Genomic DNA, 12,671 nt, shown 5'->3' on the forward strand with positions numbered 1-12,671 from the left:
TTCTATGACTTAAAATTTGTCATTGAGTTAAGTTGAAAAATTTAAATATTTAAGTGTGAAGATTTTGAATATTAAAAAATTGATACGAGGAAAATATTGTGTTTTTGGTTTAAATAAATAACTTTGTTTTGAGAAAATCTTAAATTTAATTTATCAGTCATATTGTTGATTTTATTGGATTTATGAATGGTTGATTTTGAAATGTATTCCTAATCTTTACTTGAAAACAAGTTAGTATTGATTGGAAAATCATTTGAAAAGTTATAAATTTGTTATGTTTTTATTTAATTAGATTTTTTGTTTGCCTACACTTAAGAATTATTCAAGGTTGCTCAAATTATATTCAAGCGCTTATTTCAGTGATATTAAGAATTCTATCTTCTCTCTCTTTTAAGATCTAGTTGCTAAAGTTCTTTATGGAAAACAAATAATTGACTTTATAAATTCTTTCTTCTCCAAAACGTGAGTTATTCAAGAGATGGATAATCACCCAACTAAATAATAATAATAACAGTTATATATATGTCACTCAAACAACATCCCACAAGAGTAAAAAAAGAACTTTATTTAAAGAAAAACGATCTTTTGAAAAATAAAAAATTGACAAAATACGACAAAGTAATGTGTCTTATTTTTATGAAATGTTTTATTTAAAAAAATTCACGTTGGTTGCAAAAGCAAATTAAAAACTCGTTAAGTTGAAATTCATTATAAACCTTTATTCTTTTCTGTGTCAATAATTCATTGATTCTATTTCTGTCCAAAAACTTTAATTTCGTTTGTCATTTATTTAGACTACGTTTGGTATATAGATTTTCAAATCAATTTTCAAAACCTCGGTAAGTTCAAATCCACTTTAAACCCTTCTTCCTTTTCAGTGTCAAGAATTCACTGATTCCATTTCTTCCTTTGCCACTTATTTAGACTATGTTTGGTACATAGTTTTTCATATTAATTTTCAATCCCTTATATTCCACAAACCATGTTTATTTCAAGTAATGGGAAACCCACACCAGACACCCTTCGTTGAAATGCACTTGTTAGCCAATCTAAGTATATAGTGAAAGAACTAGTGAGGAATTAACTGATTCCTTTTTGTGCATAAATTGTACATGCATTTGTCACTTATTTTGACTACGTTTGATACATAGTTTTTGAATTCAATTTTCAATCCATTTTATTTCATAGACCATGTTATTTCAAGTCATGGGGAAACCCATACTAGACACCCTTGGTTGAAGTGCACATGTCTTTCTCAACCAACCCAAGTTTACATAGAAAGACCTTGTCAAGAATTCACTGATTTCATTTTTGTGCAAAAACTTTAACTATGTTGGTCACTTATTTAGACACATAGTTTTTCAAATCAATTTTCAATCCCTTTTATTTCACATACCATGTTTATTTCAAGTCATCAGGAAACCCACACCAGACACCCTTCGTTGAAATGCAATTGTCAGCTAACCTAAGTACATAGTGAAAGAGCTTGTAAGGAATTAACTAATTTCATTTCTATGCATAAAATATAAATGCATTTGTCACATATTTTGACTATGTTTGATACATAATGTTTGAAATCAATTTTCAATCCCTTTCATTTCATAGACCATGTTTATTTCAAGTCATGGGAAACCCACACCAAAAACCCTTGGTTGAAGTGCACATGCCTTTCTCAGTCAACCCTAGTAGACAATAAAACCCAAAGCTCCAAGAACGAAACACCCCTAAATAAACCAAACTCCACCATGGTCCACGAGACGGAAATCACAACTTCGAACCAAAGACAACAAAATCTGAAACAATAACGATGACAAGTGAAGCATAATCTGGCTTTGTGCTAAGAACAAAAATAATCACAAATGGGGTTCATAAATTTGGGGCAGAAATTGTGGGGAAATAGATTCAAAATTATAATAGAGAGACTAACCTTACATATGAATTAATTTCACGGAAGAGGTCAAAATTTTTTGTTTTCCTGTGAACAATTGTTGTGGACGAGCACCATGGACACCACAATAAAGCTTGGGGACGCGGGAGAAAATGAAAGGAAGAAAGGTTGAAAGTGCATTTCAACTTAACGAGGTTTTCATTCGCTTTTGCAGCCAATATGAATTTTTTTAAAATAAAATATTTCACAAAAGTAAAACACGTCACTTTGTCGTACTTTGTTAATTTTTTGTTTGTCAAAAGATCGTTTTCCTTATTTTAATGGTTATGTTTGTTAAATTACATCAAACATGAATTGTGTAGTGTTGAAGGTAAATTAATATATTAATGAATAAATTTAAATGTTTGAAATTATATTAAAAAGAAGTCATACTATAAGTAGTATGGTTTTGAGCATTAGGGTTATTGTTGTAACAAAGACAAAATTTTTATTGATGATGTATAAATTACATATATTAATGTATACTTGTTCTTGCACTAAGTGTGTCAAAAACTATTTGTTGGGCTTTGTACAATGACAAGCCCAACCTAATCACTTCACCGTGAGAAACTTTTCTCTTTGTGCCACCAGAACCACATAACTCCACCTAACCCCACTCACAATTTCTGAATTTTCTCCTTTCTCTCACCACACCTCTCCCTTCCTCGAGCCTGCCTCTTCTCTCAAGGCTTCCTCACATCGCCACCGTCAAGCTAAGTGCTTGTTGTCTCTACTTTTTCCTTCGTATGCCACAACTCTCCTTGCTTGCTTACTAACTAACCACACATTTGTTTGCAGGACACGCACTTGCTTCTCACACACATTGCACAATGACGTAGAGGAAACATAATTCATAGAGAGACGTAGAAAACAACAAAGAAAACGTATTCTATTTTATTAGATTTTTCGTCAGTCTTTATTATAGTAGAAGAATGAGTATTTATAGGGGCTGATTTTATTCCTAACAAAATAACACAATCTTAAACTGATTTTTATTTTGGATTAAACTGTCAACACCCCCTTAATCCAAAAGCCCTAGGTTAGACATCCCGAGTTGCTTCTTAAGCTTGTCAAACCGAGCTTGCTTTAGTAGCTTGGTGATGACATCTGTTGTTTGATCCTCTGTATGACAATATGCTATTGTTAGCTTTCCTCTACTCACTTGATCACAAAGAAAATGGAATTTCAGGTCAATGTGTTTGCTTTTCCCGTGTATAGTAGGATTCTTTGACAAATTGAGTGCAGACTTGTAATCGATGTTGAGTTGAATTGGTTTCTTGTAGTCCATTTTTAGCTCCTCCAACACTATCTCCAACCACAAACTCTGACACGCTGCTTCTAAAGCAACTATGTATTTTGCTTCACAAGATGATAAAGCCATAACCTTCTACTTCTTAGAGCACCAAGAAATTGGTGCATCTAGATATCTGAATAGGTACCCGTAGGTGCTCTTCCTTTCCATTTTATCTCCACACCAATCTGAGTCTGAAAATGCTTCTAACACAACTCCCTTATGCTCGTCTGCTTTTGGGAAGAAAATTCCCCAAGTTGTAGTGCCCTTTAGGTATCTCAATATGTGCTTAGAAAAAACCATATGGGGTGTCTTTGGGTCATGCATGAACCTACTTATCAGGCCCACTCCAAAGCTTAAGTCTGGCCTACTGTTACACAAAAATCTTAGTGAGCCAACAATCTGCTTGTATAGAGTCCCATCCATAACTTCAACCTCCTTCTCTTCTATCAGCTTTAGTCTAGGCAGCATTGCAACTACAACTTCATTGCACCCTTCCGTCTTAAATCTTTTTAAAATCTTCTGTGCCTATTTCTTTTGATGTAGGAACACTCCCATATGAGTGTGCACAAACTCCAACCCGAGAAAGTAGCTTAGTGTCCCTAAACTGTCATTTCAAACTCAGTTTTCATCCTTCCTTTAAATTCTTCAATTTTTGCATCAACATTCCCTGTAATGATCAAGTCATCAACATACAAGCATACAATGAGTGTGTTTGTATGACTTGTACTCTTCACATACACTTCAAACTTAACTGTGCATTTCACAAATCCTAACTTGGCCAACACTGCATCAATTAGTATGTTCTAGGCTTTAAGGGCTTATTTGAGCCCATACAAGGCCTTTCTCAATTTGTTCACAAGGTGTTTTCTCCCATCCTTCTCAAATTCTGGTGGCTGTACAATGTACACCTCCTCTTCTAATAGGCCATTAAGAAAGGTTGACTTCACATCCATTTGACTCATTCTCCAGCCTTTTCAACTAACAACAATTGTGACCAACCTCACAGTTTCCATCCTTGCTACAGGGGCAAACACCTCTATGTAATCAATTCCTTGTTATTACAGAAAACCCTTTGCAACCAGTCTAGCCTTGTATTTGGCCACAGACCCGTCTGGTTTTAATTTCACCTTGAAAACCCACTTTACATTAATAAGCATTTTATCTTGTGGCAAATCAACCAATTCTAATGTCTTGTTCTTCTCAATTGCTTCCAGCTCCTTCTTCATAGCATCATTCCATTCCCTTAATTTTAAAGCCTCTCTTCATGTTATAGGTTTTGTGTCAACCTAGATTACCAGCACGTGTTATTACACCATCACCATAAACTTCATGTCCAACAAGTGTAATAGAGGGGAACCTTGTCTCTGGATTCTTCTACTGTTTGGAACAACAAAAATAGCCTTAATTTTTTCCTCAAAGACACTTGGAACATGTGTCACAACATCATCCTCATCCTTCCAATTCCAACTGGTTGTCTCATCTACCACCACATCTCTATTGATCACCACCACCTGTTTTTTTTTTTGTCATACAACTTGTATGCGCTTGTTGGATGGTATCCAATCAGAATCAAGGGCTCACTTTTATCATCTAACTTCTTCCTCCTCTCACATGGAATATGTATGTGACATATTGAGCCAAAAATCTTCAAGTGTTAGACGTGTGGTTTGACACCAGACCAAGCCTCCTCCGGTGTCATAGTTTTCATCCTTTTTGTAGACATCTATTGAGGATATAGGCAGCATTGGTTACTGCTTCTCCTCAATAACTATGTCGCAAAATTTTCCTTTTTAGCATGCTTTTTGTCATGTTCATCAACATTCTATTTCTCCTTTTAGTCGGCTCATTATGTTGTGGTGTGTAAGGTATAGTCACTCATGCACTATCCCTTTTCCTTCACAAAACTTGCTAAAATCCTTGGACTTATATTCTCTTCCACCATCTATCATAAGGACTTTTAAACTCTTCTCAGCTTGTCTCTCCACTCATGCACACAATTTTTCAAACATAGAAAATACATCTCCCTTCTCTTTTAGCAAATACACCCATATCTTCCTTGAGAACTCATCTACAAAGGTGAGAAAATATCCACTTCCTCCTAGTGATGGTTTGTCCAACAGACCACACACATCTAAGTGTACAACCTCTAATACCTTCTTGGCTCGTTTTGGTGCAAAGGTCTTAAAAACCTTTCTGGGTTGTTTCCTAATCACACAACCTTCACAAGCTTTGGCTGGTTGTTGAATCTGTGGCAGTCCACTCACCATCTGCTTACTGTTGAGTTAATTCAAGCTCTTGAAATTAAATAGTGTCATACCCAACTCTCTTCCTCCACATTAGTATCTCATAGGCACTGAATTTCAGTGGTGTCCAGATTCACTTTAAAGGTCTTGTTTTTAGACAAAGGTGTCTTAATCACAAGTCTATGTTGAGAATCAAATATCTCAATGACTTTCTGTTGCATATTCATAGTAAATTCCTTCTCCAATAGTTTTCCCAAGCTAAGTAAATTAGTTTTCATGCTTGGGACGTACAAAACATCACTAATATAGCCACCTTGCCATCCTTTCGTGTAATCATCACCTTCCCAATTCCTTCTGCCACAATGGAGTTGTTATATGCAAACTTCACATTGTTTTTCACACGTAGGTTGAGATTAATAAGCTAATTTATGTTCCTAGTCATGTGATTAGAGCACCTTGTATCCAAGTACCAAGTCATGCTTGCCTCCTCTTCATTGGTTGTTGTCATCAACAAAACTTGGTATAAATCAGATCCATTTTCTTCCTTTTGCACTAAATTTGCTTCCTCTTCTTTATGCCAATTTCTTGAGATATTATCACTCTAAAATTCATATGAATAACGCCCATATTTGTTACAGTTATAACATTGTATTTTCCTTTTGCCATAGGGCCTCTTGTCACTCCTTCCTCTACCTTTGTTCTGATTTCATCCTCTACCTTCAGACCCACTATTTCTATAATTTTCTTGGGCCACTGATTCAGTATTTCTGCCACCATTTCTGTTTTCATATCTTCCTTTGAACTTGCCTCTACCTCTTCCTCTCCAATCACTTTGACCTCATCCACTGTGATCCACCATGGCTTGTAAGGCTTGTTCTACCACTTTTTCACCATTCTTTCTCTCGTTCGCCCTTTGTTCGTGTGCTTTAAGAGAGTTTTGTAATTCCTCTATTGTCATAACATCAAGATCCTTTGATTCCTTTATAGCAACCATAATGTTGTCAAACTGTGTGGTTAGAGTCCTCAAAACTTTATCCAAAATTTCACAATCTCCTATGTTCTCATCACACGCTTTCATGGCATTGGTGATCACCTGCAATCTGCTAAAATATTTTGCCATAATCTTCATTTCTGTCATAGAGAGGAGTTCATACTGCCTCCTTAAAGACTGTAGTTTCACCTTCTTGATTTTCCCAGAATTTCCATACCTATTTTGCAAGATCTCTCGAACCTCTTTTGCTGTGACTACTTTTGAGATTTTCTAAAAGATATTGGTTGTAAACATTGATGCAACAATACACGAGCCTTGTAATCTAGCTTATTCATCTCCTTGTATATTTTCTTGGCCTTTTCATAAACATTCTTGGGTAGTTCTTTGAAACCCACCTTCACGATCTCATATATTTCATGAAAACCAAGAATCGCCTCCATCTTCACACACTAATCATCATAAACCTTTCCATCAAATATGGGTAAGCTTCTCGGTATCAAACCTCCACCAGCCATTATAGAACATGTAACAATACTCCCAAGATTTCTCTTCTTGAACCTTGAACCTAAAGCTCTAAATACCAGTTTATTGGGCTTTGTACAGTGACAAGCCCAACCCAATGACTTCACCATGAGAAAGCTTTTCTCTCTATGCCACCAGAACCACAGAACTCCACCTAACCCCACTCACAGATTCTAATTTTTCTCCTTTTTCTCACCACACATCTCCTTTCCTCAAGCTTGCCTCTTCTCTCGAGGCTTCCTCACACTGCCACTGTCAAGCTAAGTGCTTGTTGTCTCTACTTCTTCCTTTGTATGCCATAATTTTCCTTGCTTGCTCACTAACCACGCTTTTGTTTGCAGGACACGCACATGCTTCTCTCACACACTACACAACGAAGGTAGAGGAAACGTAATGAAGAGAGGGATGTAGAAAACAACAAAGAAAAGGTATTATGTTTTATTAGATTTTTCATCAGTCTTTATTATAGTAGAAGAATGAGTATTCATAGGGGTTGATTCTGTTCCTAAAAAAATAACAGAATCTTAAACTGATAAATTTTGGATTAAACTGTCAACACTATTTTGTAATACAATTTAAATAAGTTTTTAAACTTGCTTAATACCAATATTATGAAAAACATTGCAACTTTTTAATCCTTTGTTAAAATAAAGAAATAATTATATTTGATATAACTCTTTAAATATTTATGTAATCACTAAAAACGTGAATACAAAATTCAAAAAGTGAAGCTAAACACAAATTTCAGCAGAGTTTCATTGAAAAATATTAATTGGTTATATTAAAAAAAAAAACTACTCTTTTACGAAAGGACTACTTTAATATGTAAGGAACACCCCACAATAAAAACACTTGATATAAAAATATGATAGTTTCTTTTATTGGTATAGGTTTTAACTAGAAATGGCAAATAAACTCGTCCTTGTGGATACTACCCGAACCCATTCCCGTTTTGATGGGAATTCCCACATTGACTGGGTATGGGTATGGGTATGGGTATGTGTATGGGTATGAATATGAGGAATCCTCTACTTTTTCAATTGGGTATGAGGATGTGTATGGGGATATACATATTCGTCCTATCCCCATTCCCATACCTGCCATAATACCCGTCCTCGTCATATCATCGTCCTTCTTTAAATTATTAAAATATTCATAGTCAATTAAGTAAAATTATATATATTACTACACACTTTCTATTCTTTATTTCTTTTAATTTTTGGTTTGTCATAAAATTTATTCGTCTCTCCAATATATTTTACATCTTATCATAACTTTATGCAATTATGTTCAACTGATATATGTTAATTAAATATTTTTTATGTCTCAATTTGAATATTTTTATTATTTTCTATTCTTTTTTTATTATTGTATATTTTCCTTTAACATGATAATATTTAAACCTTCAATCTAAGTGTTCAATAACATAAACATTTCATTTACTAGGTAATATAAATTTTTGTTTCATTTGAAGAACTATTTTGGTTCACTAAACAACCTTTGTTATTTCTCAATCATTGACGATATTTAATTTTATTTAGATCTCTAAAGTATTTTTCATTTTATTATACCCTTAATTATATATTTGTTTTCCTTTGTGTGATTTCATTCAATAGTCTCTCAAATGTTTCTAACACACACATTTGATAATTTTTTAATATTTTTATTTGTTTTTTATTTTTATCATGTAAAATAATGTTTTGATATATTTTATATGATTATTTTTTAGTTTCTAACTCATTATTATACTATAACTTTGTTACTATAGTTGTATAAATAAAATTTATTTACTATAATATAAAAATTTAATGTAATTGTCATGAATTTTTTTATCACCATCTAACATATATTGAAGTTCAAAAGATACAAGATCTATGTTAAAATTTTATTATTATTAGTTTAATCTTTGTTCTTTGCGTAGTTTTGATTTTGATCAAGTGATGTATTATAAATTTTATTAGTATATAAAAAAAGAGATTCATTAAAATTTAAAAAATTGAAGTAGACAGACCTTTAAAATATATTTTAATTTGAATATTTGTTTTCCTTTTATATTTTTTAAAAATATTTTTAAATTTTATCAATTAGGTTTCATTAAGTTTTGCAAATTTAATAAATATTTTGATTCTCATGAAATGTTATTTGGTTTTCTAATTTGAAATGTATACAATTATAATTTTTTTATATATTTGATATCGAAGAAACAACCATTCTCTTAATATTGAATATTTGATAATATTATGTTTATTTTACTGTAATTTTTTATTTTTTTGTAAAACTTAATTAATATTAAAACAGTAAGAAAACAGGTACGAGTATGAGTACGAGTATATACCTGTTACCCGGTGGAGATGAGGATGAAACAAAAGTTTGATACATGTTAAGTTTGGGTATGAGGATGTGGATGTAGATGAATTTTTTCAATGAAAATGAATATAAGATAGCGAAACCTGTCCCCACTCCATTACCATTCCTAACCGTCTAAACTTTGCCATTTCAAATATTTTAAGCTATTAGACTAAAGTTACTAGTTTGTAAGGTAATTTATTAGAATTTATGAGTTTTTTTTTTCTTTATGAGAGATAATATAAATGAGACATGATTCATCCTGATTCAAATAAGTGATTCATATCACTTCTAAAGAAAACAATAAATTTGTAAATCTGGTATCATATTTAACTTTTTTCATTTTTATTAAATATGAGATGTAGACTCACGAATATTCTGAATAAATAAAATAATAGCATTAGTAGTGATTTAATATATTTTCAATATTGAAAAAAATTATTGATAATTAAAAGTTAAAGATCAAAATATTCTAAGAAAAGTTTAAGAAGAAAAACTAGAAATAATTAAAAGTTAATATAATAAAATTACAAAATCTATATAAGAGATTTATATCACCCGAATTCAAATTTTAAGATAACAAATTTATTATAAAATGTTTAATTTTTTAACTTTTTACTTAATATAAATGGATACTTAGATTGGGAGTTGTATTTGTAATATTGTGTTGAGGGGAAACTAAGTTGAGGTTATAGAGAGGAGAATTGGGTAGCATGCGGCATGATAACGCATGAGGAATGCATGGTGGTCCTGCATTTATCAGAGAAGATGATTAAACAGTTGAAATTGAAAGATCTCCGAACGAAACATAACAAGTCCCCACTTGTGTTGCCCCAAACTACACCAATTTTTCAACAAACCCTAAATCCCAAAACCAACAAATTAATGCCTATGGATTGGATGATAGTGTACTACTTTCAAACCTTCAAAAGTGAAAAAGCTCCAAATGGATGGATAGAATGAGCCACAACACACCACCACACAAATGCTATGCTCATGTCACCCACTTATCACTTTAATTCAAAAAAAAAAAAAAAAACACAAGCAAACCTTCGAAACAATGTTTTTAGATGAAAATACTAAATGTCTCGATTAACTATGAATTTTGAACATACACAAAATATATTGTTATAGAATAATTCAGTAGTAAAGTTGAAAAAGAGAATGATGGTTGTTAGTTCAATTTCTTTCCATAACACTTCAGAGTCATAAGATTGTCCGATGGGTTTGGAAAGAAAGGTAAAAGATGTTGTTGGTTCAATTTCTCCCACGAACAAAATACTAACGACCAACATTTATTAAAACAAAAGAAAACGTTATTTGTGGTTGAACTTTTTATTAAAACAAAAGAAAACGTTATTTGAAAACGTTATTTGTGTTTGAACTTTTTCTAAGGAGATGCCAACTTGCTATGCACAAGTTTGAGATCTCATAATTTGATGCGGTAATTCAATTCAATGTTTGAAATGAATAAGTTGTTTTTGTGTGGAAAAGCTCCATCTACATGAGCTTATATATTACCATTTACAACCTAACCACATGGTACCCATTTGTTTTTCAGTGCTTTGTAAGTTAGTGGAGGTTAAGAATTTTCCAATTGCTTTGAAGTGTACGATGTTTATTCTCCATGGTCAAACTGTGAACAGAAAACAGAAAAGGTACATGGTCCACACAAAGCCCTAAAAATCTGTAACAAAAACACATCAAATGGGCTTTGAAGTGGACTTTTACCGAATTTCTCTCTTCAGGAGTAACATGGGTAGGCCCACTTCAACATCCACAGGTTAAAAGAACACATTAGTCAAAGGCTGCTACATCAGAAAAAAAAAAATAAAAAAAGCTACTAGCTTGAATATTATGGACCACGGAATTCAATTTTCTCAAGACCAATGCTAATGTCACAAATAACATGACACATTCTGTAAACACAATTTGTATTGAAAAAATAATGATAATGTGTGTGCGTACATTATTATCTAAGGAAGGAAACAAAAGATTATTGTTAAAAGACATTTATATAGTTATGTGATAATTAATATTTTTTAAAGGGGAAAACAACAGTGACCAAACATTGCCCCCATGACTTCATATTGCTTTTGTTCAAAACCATACTTGGATACTGGTCACATACAATGGCATTATCCATAATTAACCACTAATCCATGATTATGTTACTAAATCTACCATTTAATGCTCTAATTAATAGTCAAACCTTTAAAATATTAAAACATCATTTATGAAATATAATATAATATAATATTTGATTTAAGCGTTCTTAAAAATGGACATGAAGTCTGTTAGAAGAATAAAATTGTTACAAACATTTGATCTTAAAAGGACATTTACTCTTATAAGAACAATCCGACAAGTAGAATCTATAAGTGAAGAGGTTTCACTAGTTGTCAAAGACAATAAAAAGAGAGAGTTGAATTAGCTTAAGCATTAAGTACTTAATTAGTAAAACTTATATCCAATGCCTATATATTTTTCTAATCTTAAGAAAAAATAAATAGTGTATATACTCTTAAAATATTACCAAAAGCATTAAAAATTTATTATTTAATTATTATTATTGTTAATATTATCATTTATTATTTAATTACTTAATTAGATTGTTGAGTTTTTCGGAACGACCTAAAAATAACATTTTTAATCGTAACTAAATAGGTTGGTATAACTTATGTTTGATGTGAGTTACATTGCATACCTATAATGAGTGGGATAATTCATTTTCTCTTGTATTATGAAAGAGTATATATAGTATAAGACAAAAGACTACTTTAAAAATGAAAGTTTTAAACATTTTTTTTCAATTGTTTTTACAAATATTTAAATCGACGGAAATGACAAAAGATAGAATAGGAGCGAGAAAAAACAAAAAGAAGAAGGGAGATTAAGTTTTCTTTAAAATTTCATTCATGTATCTGTGTTTCTAAAACTTGTTTCTTATAGATTTAAAAGTTATTCTGAAATTAAAACTCAAACTAAATAAGTTATAGAGAGGATATATATATATATATATATATATATATATATATATATATATATATATATATATATATATATATATATATATATATATTGGGCTAGAATTGATGAGTTGGTATGAAATACTTGGATGGTTGGTCATATATACTGGCATGAAATTGGTATGCATGAGAACTCTATGATTGTTTGGTGAAATATGGATAAGGCATGGGTAGGACGTAATTCCATGACCCTCATAGTGAGAGTTTATGGTGGTGCCTCATCTAATGGATGTAATTCCATGAATCACTCGGTAAAAGTTCAGGTGGTGCCTCATGTAAGGACGTAATTTCATGAAGGTTTTGTGGTGGTGCCTCACGA

This window comes from Vigna unguiculata, chromosome 1 (assembly GCF_004118075.2).
Source record: "Vigna unguiculata cultivar IT97K-499-35 chromosome 1, ASM411807v1, whole genome shotgun sequence".
In the NCBI taxonomy this organism is placed as follows: domain Eukaryota; kingdom Viridiplantae; phylum Streptophyta; class Magnoliopsida; order Fabales; family Fabaceae; genus Vigna; species Vigna unguiculata.